This window comes from Tupaia chinensis, unplaced genomic scaffold, assembly GCF_000334495.1.
Source record: "Tupaia chinensis unplaced genomic scaffold, TupChi_1.0 Scaffold000671_1, whole genome shotgun sequence".
In the NCBI taxonomy this organism is placed as follows: Eukaryota; Metazoa; Chordata; class Mammalia; order Scandentia; family Tupaiidae; genus Tupaia; species Tupaia belangeri.
Genome location: NW_006160193.1, coordinates 4,922,734 through 4,932,838, shown reverse-complemented (window position 1 = coordinate 4,932,838; position 10,105 = coordinate 4,922,734). Strand labels below are relative to the sequence as shown.

At 54.8% G+C, this 10,105-nt stretch overlaps 3 non-coding genes across 3 annotated transcripts; all 3 read right to left on the bottom strand.

Moving 5' to 3' along the window:
• Window positions 1-4,323: 4,323 nt before the first annotated feature.
• On the bottom strand, window positions 4,324-4,379 carry MIR656 (microRNA mir-656). The gene has a single exon (NR_129441.1). It is a non-coding gene; the product is annotated as a microRNA mir-656 (primary transcript).
• Window positions 4,380-5,469: 1,090 nt separating this feature from the next.
• MIR369 (microRNA mir-369) lies at window positions 5,470-5,525 on the bottom strand. Its single transcript, NR_129431.1, has one exon. It is a non-coding gene; the product is annotated as a microRNA mir-369 (primary transcript).
• A 241-nt stretch (window positions 5,526-5,766) lies between these two features.
• MIR409 (microRNA mir-409) lies at window positions 5,767-5,820 on the bottom strand. Its single transcript, NR_129391.1, has one exon. It is a non-coding gene; the product is annotated as a microRNA mir-409 (primary transcript).
• Window positions 5,821-10,105: the final 4,285 nt, after the last annotated feature.

Here is a 10,105-nt window from a genome sequence, read left to right as displayed (position 1 = left end):
TCCCCTGCCAATGAGCGCAACAGAAACATCTATTTCGGAGTGTTGGAGAAAGCGGAGTTCTCGCAGATGGTGGGAACTGTGTTCTGGATGGCTTCCTGCATCGCAGGGTCTGTGCTCCTCCCCAGCAGCTTCTCACTCCAGGAAAGACCAGGGGCTTCACCCTCTAGGGACCCTGAAAGCTGGCCACCTTGGACAGAGGCCCAGCCCCAGATGCCCCCATGGTCAAGTTCCCTCACTTTGTGTCACCACCCTGGAGGGTTCTACTCTCCCTTGGAGCAAGGCCATGCGGGTGTGAAGAGAGCTCTGGGCGGGAGTCATTCATTCACTCAGCAAACACAGAGGGAGCCCGGAGGAGCAACACAGAAAAAGGAGGCATGATCTCTGTCTTCTTGAGACTAACGCAGCAGTAGATGTGGGTCTCCTGACCCCACAGGCTCTGGGAAAATCCCCTCCTGTCCAGGCCCGACCAGAGACAGCCACTGTCCTTCTAACACACATATCCCTCCTGTGCAAGTGGCCTGGTGTGGGGCCATTTCTGTCCCTGTCCCCGGCTCAGGTTGGAATCAGCCACAGACCCTGCCAGTGGGACTTCCACGTTTCAAAGACCTGCCGACTGCCTGGGCCAGCGCTGCCCATAAAGGAAAGACGACGCCAGCAAGCACCTCTCAGCGGCTTCTCTGGGCACCTTGGCGACTGGCACAGGGTTCCATAGTGAGCAAATGAAAATGGCCCTGGCCCAGGTGGGGCCTTCAGTTGGGGTAGGGAGAGACCTGCTGACCCAGGACCTAGAGCAATGACTGTGCATGTAGAGGATGGATCAGGGAAGGCTTCCTGGAAGTAGCGAGCCCATAGCTGTCTGCTCACCCTGTGCGACCTGCCTGGCCATAGGCTCCCTCCACTCCTAGGACTGCACTCAGCCACGGCTACTCCTCCCCACATCTCCAGGACAATGGGGAAACTATGACTGAGCCTCTGCCATGCCCTGCTTCCCAGCCCTCAAGCCTGTCCCTACCCATGACAAACGGCCTTCCACCTCCGCAGGGTCTCTTCAGCAGCCTCAGTGGCAAAGCCGTGGCAACACATGGTGGGGATTTATGTCTGTCTCCCCAGGACTCGTCTTCGTTTCTCTGCTTCTTTATTCCCTGAGAGAACATGCTTTTATTTGTTCATTTCCCAAACATTCCTCCTGGCGGTGAAGAGCTCTGGTTCCAGGCACACTCAGGTATTGAGCACCTACTTTGCATGGGTGTCTGTGGCCATATTTGAACCGAGAAGACAGGCCTTAGCTGAGCACCTACTACGAGCCGGCACTGTGGAGGCAAGGGCCCTGGCTTCTAGAAGCTACGCTCAGGGTAACCCTCCCTTGGGTACTAAGGTGCTACCTTGGCATTTCTGCAGCCCTAGCTGGGCTGAGTCATCTCTGTTTTTCAGGGAAGGAAACTGGTTATTCACCAGGGGGCTCCATTGCCCAAAGTCTCAACCCCAAACTCCATGTCTCAAACAATCCTCAGGAAAAACCATGGCCAAGCACCCTACCTCCACAGACCAGACCTCAGGCTCATGTGTCCAAGACCATGGGTGGAAGGTAAGACAAGAGAACAAACTCTGGGGTACCGCTCTGCCTGGACACTGGGGATCCCCTGCCTCCCTGAGGACCCTTGAGGACCATGAGCCCACCCTGCAGACACAGCTGAATGATCTGAGCACCACCGCTGAGGCAGCACAGGCGGAACCCCAGGGCCCTCGAACGGGAGCAAGCGGGTCAGCACGGGCCTTCGGTTTAGTTAGACCTGCTCTGGGTCTTCTGACTGGGCAAGTGGTCCTCTCCCCGGCCATCACTATCCAAAGTACTGCCTGCTGGGTGCTCCACCAGTGGAGAGGTGCCAGGTGGTACCAGAAGAAAACCCATGCACGCTCCAGCAAGCTAGGTCTGGGGAAAAGGGAGCCTGCCTCGCCACGCAGAAAGGGCTGGGAGGCCGATTGAACGAGCCTGGGGTCTTCTAGGACACGAGAGGGTGTCCTGATGCTAAGTCCCCACCACAGACGAGGAGATTAAGAACGCATAACCCAGAGCCAAGCCCTGCTCTGCCTGCAGCTGGGTGATCTCAGATAAGTCACTCCACCTCTCTGTGCCCCACTTCCTTATCTGTAAGACAAAAGCAGTCCCTGGCCCTGCCACTGGGTGGTCAGTGCTCCGGAGAAGGCAAATACATAGTCAGGGAAGCTTTGTGTTTTCTCATCCCCCCAGGAAACAGTAAGGAATGGGAACAGGGACCCAGTTTGTGCACATGTGGAGTCACGTCTAGGAAACACACTGCACATGGGCTGGGCCTGGCACGTGGTGGGCACTTGAAACGGTGTGCCCTGTGTGAACTTGGCCTGGCAGCTGGGTGGGCATGCCGCTTGGCAATGGGCCTAGTCACTGAGTCTCTGGCTGCAAGGTCCCCCTTGACTCTCACCCCAACTGCTTAAAAGGCAGACGTATTCACTGGTCTGTCGGATGAGAAAGGCCCTTCGCTCCCTCTTCTCCAACAACAGGTAAGTCAGGGATGTGCTAGTGGTGGAGGGTCACGCCTTTGGGTCTAACACTGTGGACACGGACACTGCCGAGCGCCGAGCACCGTGCTGATGTCCTGCCTCGAGTGTAATCCTCAGGTGGCAGGCGCTGGGCCCAGCCTTCCCTCGGGGCAGTGGCCTGGGAGACTCGGAGTGTCCGTGCCTGTTACCACTGCAGTGTGGGACTACATGGCTACCATTAAATAAGGCTAATGTCGGTCCCCACACACGTTTAATATATTCCAGAGACCGCAAGTTTCCTCCCCAGACGTCCCCGTTTAGTCGGCTCCATGCCCAGAACATCAGCCTGCCGCTGCACCCAGGCCGTGTGAGCGGGGCTCCTGGAGTGACACTCGCTGCAGCGCAGGGCACGTGCAGGGTCACACCGGGGCTGGCTACTTCTTCCAGGCCTCACTTCCCTCTCCTGGAGAAAGGAGCCCAGGCCTGGTCTCTGGGCAGCAAAACTCAGGCTTGCAAGGAACATCCTGGAAGGGCAGGAAAATGCCAGAAAACCCAGCAGTTTTAGCAGACGGGAAGAGTTTCTAACACTGCTTACCGTGTAGTCGCACTTGGCCACCGTGATTAGAGTGCCTGCTTCGTGCCTGGCCTGTTCCTGGGGGTTAACTAGATATGGCCCTTCCCTTGGGGACTGCATTAGTCAATCAATAAACACTTTCTGCTCGCTACTATGGGCCTGGCCTAGTCCCAAGACAGGAGATATAGCAGAAGATGAGGCAGGAAAAACCTTTGCCTTGAGAAATCTTAGTCCTGGGGAAGAAAGTAGACATTAACGAGGCAGTTTCGAGAGCAGTAGTGAGGAAGTCAGCGATGACGTGGCATCGACAGAATGTGGTTGGGGAGAGGTGAGGACTGGGCTGCCTTTGCTGGCAGGATCAGGGAGAGCCGGTCACTAATGGAGGGAGGGCTAGACCATGGGGAGGAGGTTGTGAGCACAGGAGAGCTGCCCGAGACCCGGCTCTGCGATGGGGTTTGTGCAAGGACAAGGAGGCTGGACAGAAATAAACGTGAGATGTGCAGTGGCACTAGAACGAGGCGGCCAATCTGGGGCTTTGGGAGCGCCTGAGCAGGGCTGTGGTTGAAGGGCCAGGAGAGGGGTGAGGGTGGAGAGTGGAAGGGGGCACCTGGAGGGCAGGGCTGGGTAAGCTGCTGCCCACATGCTGGGCACACAGAGGTCAGTCACCAGGCAGAAGCCCCTAAGAATAAAGCACGCTCAGGGCTGAGATTTGCAAGCCGAGGTCTCCTGGCCAGGGGGATGACGCCAGCCCCGCTCAGAACTCCCTCTAGCCCAGGAGCTCATTAAAACATACCGGATGCCTTAGCTCATGTTTTGGAGGTGCTCGGGGAGTGCACCTTGCCAGTGATCAGACCCTGCTCACCACTCAGGCGTGGGCAGCCTCTTTCTAGAGTCACTGAGTCTCCAGATCAGCTGAAAATCAGGCCCTATGGGAATCTCGCCATAGCCTGGGCAGGGCATGGATGTGAGATGGGCCTTGCTGAGTAAAGACTGAGTCCAGGGGTGGGTGCCGGTGCCAGAAGCAGGTCGTAGCTGGTGGTACCACTGAATCTGGGGTTGGGAGGCTGTTCTGCCAAGCTCTGGACAGCCATCCAGGATGCACAGGGACTGGAAAGCTAAGCGGCCAGGTGACCCAGACCCCACACAGTCCATGCGGCCTCCAGTGTGGAGGTTCTGCCCTGGAGAGGGCATGGCAAAGTGGGTGTGCTCCGAGGCAGGACTCGATACCGGAAAGAGGTTGACTGTATAATATTCATCGTATAGAAAGTGAACACCTCACAGGCAACCTACTTCAGGCACCACTGAGTAGCACTGAGTCAGGAGAGAAGGCTTCTTCCTCGGAGTTGGCCTCCCACCACCCGCGCAGCACGGCGCTGCGCAGGACTCGGATGCAGGGCAGGCTCCCGCTGGCCATAAGTCATGCACGCGCAGCCTACCCCTCCCGGACCCCAGGGGCACGCAGGAAGCATGCAAGGCGGGATCTGGTACTGAAGAGAGGTCGACCGTGTATTGTGCGTCATGATGGATGCGAACGCGCCACGGGCGACCTCTCCTCGAGCACCACGTGGAGTGGCATGCGCGCAGTGGCCCACGGTGGCATCATCCTGCAGAGGGTCCCCAGGATTCCGGAATGAGCAGGAAACAGCTCAGGGCAAGGCAAGCATGTGGCCAGAGCTGGGTAGCAGCCCAGGCAGACAGGCTCCAGGGAGTCCTCTCCTCAGGGCGTTGGGCATGGGGGATGGACTCAGGCCATCAGGCACTTATCTGGAGAAGCTTCTTGATCAGAAGCCTGGGGCAAAACCCAGCCTCTTCCCAGAGAGGGAGGGGCCTCAGGAAAAGCGCTCCAGGGTGGGTGTGAGCTGGGGTGTCTGCACAGAGTATGAGTCAGTGTCAGACAAAACCCAGCCTCCTCCCCGGAGAAGGAGGGGCCTCAGGGGAAGCGCCCCAGGATGGATGCAGGCCGACTGTCTACAGAGAGGACGTGTCAGTGTCACGTGCAGAACCCATGCGTTCACATACCTTGCAGTTCTGGCACTGGCTCACACCGCCGGTGGGAGGTGGCAATGAAAACAGGCCATCTGTGTTATATTCGTCATTAATAAAGCGAACTCATCACAGACAACCTCTCCTCAACTACCCAGAGCGAATCCAGGACCTAGGCTGCTGCATCCGTGGCATTGGCATTGCCTCCCGCAAGTGTCCTGAGAATGAATCGAGCCCTAAAGGTGAGAAGACACAGGTACAGGCAGCAGCCCCTGCCCCAGCCAGGATGTCCAGGCCCCACTCAGTAGTGGCACAAAAGCTTCCCCACCCCCCCACCCTACCCCCAAAGGGCTCCATCTCCAAGAGGTCCTCCAAGGTGAGATTTGATACTGAGAAAAGATCAACCATGTATTATTCGAAGTCAATAAAGCGAATATAACACGGTCGATCTCTCTTCAGATATCAGCAAAGGTGCTGAGCTGAGGCGCTATCGGCTAGCCCCAGGCCCACAGTCCTCCCAGGCTGCAGCGGGTACGGACGGCGAGTGGACCAGGTGAAGTACATTAGAGACAATTACTTTCCAACTGGTCGACCACCCGTCCCTGTACCCCAGAGCGGTGCGGATGCCGGCGTTCTGCCCCGAGGGGCCCTGGCCTCCAAGACGGCCTCCCTGGTGGAATTTGATACCGAAAAGGGGTTCACCGAGCAACATTCGTCGTCCAGATGCAAAGTTGCTCGGGTAACCTCTCCCCAAGTACCATGGAGAGGCTGAGATGCTCAGACTAAGGTGGGTGCTGCAAGGCGACCAGGATTCCAGAAGACCCCAAGGGTGGCTCGAACTCTGGGCATTCAGGGTACAGAGCTTCTCTCCACAAGGCCCTCCTCAGCCACTGAGGCCAACCATTCCATTACCTCCCCAAAATGAACCTGCCATTCCACCACCTCTCCTAGTGAATCTAGATCCCCTTCTAGGACACAAGACTCAGGCAGGATCTTACACCAAAAAATGGCAACCATGCTCAGCGCATGGAGGGTGCTTGCACACAATTCTTCATTCCTGCACAGAGCCTCCCTCCCAGGAGAAGGTGCCTTTTGGAAGGAGCTCCATGGGGTATGACACTAGCCCCCAGAGCTGCGCCCTCCTTGGTCCCCACCAACAGCACCTGTTACCCCACCTGGGTATAATCACCCCCAAACCTTAAATGGGCAACTCAACATTCAATAGAAACAACTGGTTGACCCCTCGATTAGCCTCATAAACAAGCAAGTGAAACACCAAGAGAAGGAAAAAGCAATCGCAGACGAACTCTCTTCACCAAAAGGCAGAGCAGCCCCGATATTGGAACCCCGGCCTTTCCTGAGTTGGCATCTCATCCGGAATATGCCTCGTGTGACAGGCTAGCCAGTGATAGTCAGGGACCAGACGACATATGCCACAAGCAGAGTCTGGATTCTGTGCCCACCACCCATTCTGTGAACTTGGAGTGGGACCGACAGCAGAATCCTTTCCCTGACGTTGGCCCGAGTTCAGAAAGCTCTCTGGGTCTTGCTGCGATCGGAGCAAGAGGCCAGCCATGTCAGGTCTGTTGTAAAGAAAGAAACACATTGTGGACAGCTACCCTGCCAGACCCACGGACACTAACCTGCAGTTGAGACACTTGTGCCCAGAGCTGATGTCACCTCCTGGAAGCACTCACAAGAACTGATTGGGCAGTGATGGCTGGTGGACCAGACGATGATAACATCAATCCATTCAGGCCTGCCCACGTGCTGTGCCCACACACCTACCCTGGAGTCCCTCCAGCGTGGGCCACCTCCTGAGGGTGGCATGGTTTCTGGAAATCCTCTGGGGGGGGCTTGACCTGAAAGGAGACCATGTTGGTCACATGTGAAGCATGGCAGCCAATGACAAGATCTCTTCACCACTCAGGCAATGATTTTAACCCTGGAAGCATCAGTTTCAGGGTGACCTCCCAAACAAGGTGACCTCCAAACCTCCATGACCGAGTGACACCACCAATGCAGGGCATGTCCTTGGGGCTGGCATGGAGCCTTGAAAGGTGCCAATACCAGGTCTGGGCAAGGATTCGGCTCTGGAATGTCCTGGGCTTCCTATGTACTCCACAATAGCATGGGGACAACTGTTCTGAAGGGTCAAACCCCACTGGTGAAGACTTCTGCTTCACCCTGGAGTCCGCATCTCACTTGAACTCCATGTGGGATGGAGACCAGGAAGAACTGGACCAGGTGAGGCAGGTCACCGACATGCACATGCTCTGGTGTCAACGCACACCCACGGCACCTCACGTGTTGCCCCGAAAGCCAGCACATCTCTCCAGAAAGCTCTCTGAGAGGTTTGGGACAGAAAGAACAGGCCAACTGCTTAAGGACACTGCTAAGATTCTAAGTTCCTACCGACTCCCCAGATCCACTGGAAACGCATACCCATGTTAACAAGATGTGCACCGACACTGATTTTCATGAAAACATTTTTCTCAGCGCGAATTCCATTAAACAAACCCAATTCCCTGTTGCGCTTTCTCGACCGTGCTGCTGAGTTCTTTCCATCTCTTTTATTTCCCTTGTTATTTTCCCCAAATCATTTTCATTAGGATCAATTCTTTTCTATTTAAAAATGTGAATGAAGATTTGGTTCTTTGATGAGCTTTTCCACATCTAATATCACCGTTCAGAGCGGTGGCCTCCAGGAACACCTCTTGTGGCTGCGACATCTACAGTCTCATCTCCCCAGGTCAAATGATGCAGCTGAAACACTGTCAAGGAAGTTGGATTCTTCTGTCACTTTATAGTCGACTGAATACATTTTACTCCATGCTGTTTCAGCTATTTTAAGTTTTATTTTGTGTTGATTATTTTTGTCTAATATAAGTGGGATGAAATACTGATAACCTCTACTCACTTCCTGACCCATGAGAAGAATAAGAACAAAGTTTGGTGGGAGATCAAAAGAGAAACAGAGATAGAAGAGGCACAGGACAGAGCAGAGAGATGGAGAGCACATCTGTGAGCGAGGGGCATGAGAGAGGAGATGGGCAAGGAGGCTGCGGCACACTCACGGACACTGCAAACGTGTGCCCTTTGTTCATCCATAGAATCAAAATAAGTTCAGAGACGAAGTGCAGGCCAAGTATCTTTGAGATCAACAGTCAAACGGTGATATAAAGACAGAAGGTCCGGGGTGAGAACTGAAGCCAGTTTAGCACCAATGCACCCTTCATGGGCCCAGGTGACCCCCACTATGAATTGTGCTCTCAGATTGAAAACCACTCTTGTCCACCTGAGAGGTGTAGACAACCATATCTGCATCATCTGGCCTGGTTCATGGGAGAATTATAGACACCCATGTCTGCCCCATCGGTCCTGGTTCACGGGGGAGGTACAGGCACCCATGTCTGTCCCATCTGTCCTGGTTCACAGGGGAGGTACAGGCACCCATGTCTGCCCCATCGGTCCTGGTTCACGGGGGAGGTACAGGCACCCATGTCTGCACCATCGGTCCTGGTTCACGGGGGAGGTACAGGCACCCATGTCTGCACCATCTGCCCTTGTCCACTAGAGTGGTATAGATGTCCAGTCTGCATCATCTGTCCTTGTTCACAGGAGAGGTGTAGATGCCCATGTCTGTACCATTTATCCTTATTCATAGAAGTGTAGATGTGCATGTCTACACTATCTGTCCTTGCTCATGGGGGAGGTGTAGATGCCAGTGTCTGCACCATCTGTCCTTGTTCATGGGGGAGGTGTAGATTTCCATGTCTGCACCATCTGTTCTTGTCCATGGGGACAGTGTAGATGCCTGTGGAGAAGGTATAGATGCCTTTGTCTGTACCATCTTTCCTTGTCCATGGAGGAGGTGTAGATGTCTGTGTCTGCACCTTCTGTCATTATCCATAGGGGAGGTATAGACACCCATATCTGCACCATCTGTTCTTGTTCATGGAGAGATATAGATGCCCACATGTGTACCACCTGTATTTTTCATTGGAGAGGCGTAGATGTCCATGTCTGCACCATCTGTCCTTGTCCATAGGGGAAGTGTAGATGCCCATGTCTGCACCATCTGTCCTTGTCCATGGGGGAGGTGTAGATGCCCATGTCTGCACCATCTGTCCTTGTCCATGAGGAGGAGTAGATGCCTGTGTCTTCACCATCTATCCTTGTTCATGGGGGCAGTAGCCCCTGAGCTTGCCACTGGGTCCTGGAAGCCATCCCAAGCAGGATTTGATACTCAAACAAAAGTTGCCTTTGTGTGATTCAACATAAATAAAGCGAATTCACCAAGGGCAACCTCTACTCAAGGATCAAACATCAGCACAGCCAAGAACACCACCAGGGCAGGCAACCTCTTCTCTGAAGGCAACATCACCTCCAGGGTCTAGCTGCTGGCACAGACCCTCCATCCCAGAGAGTCTGGCATACCTCTGAGGAGCCTCCCGAGTGTGGCCAGAACAGTCTGTCATGGGACAGCTCTCATCACTGGCCACTGTCCCCTGAGCTGGTTTCAGTGGGTGAGACCACAAGCAAACACATCACAGATCAGGCCCCTGCCTGGGCCAATATCTAATCACTTACCCTAAAGAGGCATGAACATCAAGGTCCTGTCCCCAGAACTGGCATTTCCTCCAGAGTATCCCTGAGGTGAGATTTAACATGGAGAAGGGAGCTACATTAACTGTATAATCAGGGAGTCCCTCTAGCCCCGGAAGGGGAGGTGCTACCTGCAGGCCAGTGACTCCTCCACAAGGGCAGCAGCCTCCAATGGCAAGGGGCTGGGGAAAAGTACAGGCCCAGGTGACTGTCCTCCAGGATTCCATTCCCTCCTGGAGACCTCAAAGAGAGTTTAATAAAGGAAACATGTCAAACAGCCATACAGGCAGTCATTCACACGGTCACGTCTACTGTGCCAGCCTAGAAGTGGGAAAGACAGTCTGGCCCTCTGCCCTCAGGCTTGCACTCCAGTGGGCAGCTAGACAGAATATTAAGGGCTGTGCTTTCCAGACACTAACCCAA